Source organism: Mandrillus leucophaeus, unplaced genomic scaffold, assembly GCF_000951045.1.
Source record: "Mandrillus leucophaeus isolate KB7577 unplaced genomic scaffold, Mleu.le_1.0 Scaffold74, whole genome shotgun sequence".
NCBI classification, from domain to species: domain Eukaryota; kingdom Metazoa; phylum Chordata; class Mammalia; order Primates; family Cercopithecidae; genus Mandrillus; species Mandrillus leucophaeus.
This window is the reverse complement of record NW_012108030.1, coordinates 212,232-214,224: the sequence shown is the minus strand read 5'-3', so window position 1 is coordinate 214,224 and position 1,993 is coordinate 212,232.

Below are 1,993 nucleotides of genomic sequence, written 5' to 3'. Positions count from 1 at the left end.
GAAGTGCTGGGATTATAGGCTTGAGCCACCACGCCCAGCTAATTTTTGTATTTTTAATAGAGATGGGGTTTCACCATGTTGGCGAGGGTGGTCTTGATCTCTTCACCTTGTGATCCGCCCACCTCAGCCTCCCAAAGTACTGGGATTATAGGTGTGAGCCACCATGCCTGGTTGATAATATGAACTTTTGACTGCTCTACTGGAATTTGTTTGAAGTCCACCTAAAGTTTGGTTTAGATATTGAGAATGGTGATGCCATAGACTGACATGGTCTGTGAATGTTTACTACCTAATGAGGCTTTCTGGGAAAAGCAGGATGGACTTCCCCAGCTGGTCCAAATTGGAGAACAGGGATAGGTGAGTAGCCTGGGATATTGTATTAGTCTGTTCTCATGCTGCTAATACAGACATACTCAAGACTGTGTAATTTATAAAGAAAAAGAGGTTTAATGGACTAGCAGTTCCACAGGGTTAGAGATACCTCACAATCATGGCGGAGGGTGAAGGAGGAGCATACGCATGTTTTACATGGTGGCGGGCAAGAGAGAGCCTATGTAGGGAAACTGCCCTTTACAAAACCATAAGATCTCATGACATTTATTCACTATCATGAGAACAGTATGGGAAAATCCCACCCCCAAGATTCACGTACCTCCCACTTGGTCCCTCCCACAACATGTGGGGATTATGGGAGCTACAATTCAAGATGGGATTTGGTGGGGACACAGCCAAACCGTATCATTTTGCCCCTGGTCCCTCTCAAATCTCATGTCCTCACATTTCAAAACCAATCATGCCTTCCCAGCAGTCCCCCAAAGTCTTATTTCAGCATTAACTCAAAAGTCCACAGTCCAAAGTTTCATCTGAGACAAGCAAGTCTCTTCTGCTTATGAGCCTGTAAAATCAAAAGCAAGTTAGTTATTTCCTAGGTACAATGGAGGTACAGGCATTGGATAAATAACACCCATTCCAAATGGGAGAAATTGGCCAAAACAGGTCACAGGCCCCATGCAAGTCTGAAATCCAGCAGGGCAGTCAAATCTTAAAGCTCTGAAATGATCTCTTTTGACTCCATGTCTCACATCCAGGTCACACTGATGCAAGAGGTGGGTTCCCATGGTCTTGGACACCTCTGCACCTGTGACTTTGCAGGGTACAGCTCCTCTCCTGGCTGCTTTCACAGGCTGGTGTTGAGTATCTGCTACTTTTCCAGGTACACGCTGCAAGCTGTTGGTGAATCTACCATTGTGGGGTCTGGAGGAGGGTGGCCCTTTTCTCACAGCTTCACTAGTTAGTGCCCCAGTGAGTATTCTGTGTGGGGGCTCCAACCCCACATTTTACTTCTGCACTGCTCTAGCAGAGGTTCTCCATGAGGGCTCTGCCCCTGCAGCACACCTCTGTTCCAGTTCCCAATAAAGTTCCTCATCTCCATCTGAGACCACCTTCAGCCTGGACTTTTTGGTCAGAACCATTCAACACCATTCTCTAGGAAGCTCCAAACTTTCCCACATCTTCCTGTCTTCTTTTAAGCCCTCCAAACTGTTGCAGCCTTTGCCGGTTACCCAGTTCCAAATTTGCTTCCACATTTTGAGGTATCCTTATAGCAGCACCCCACTCTACCATTACCAATTTACTGTATTAGTCTGTTCTCACGCTGCTAATAAAGAAATACCCAAGACTGGATAATTTTTGAAGACAAAGAGGTTTAATGGACTCAATTCCACTGGGTCGTGTCCTCTGAGCTTCTGCCACAGGGCCATGTAGACAGCTCTTATCGCGGAGTTTTCCTGCCTCAAATTCTTCAGTGTCCCCTACACTCGCCTGCAGCTTTTCTAAGGTCCTCATGGCAAGGTTGATTCCCGCCCTGGGTGTTTCCCAGCCGCTCCCTCATCGGCCCCTGGAGGGCAGGGACACAGCCCCAGTCCCAGGGAGGCCGAGAACTCTTCCTGGTCCTGGGATCCTGCAGACCCCGCCCTCTCCTGACTTTCTCCTG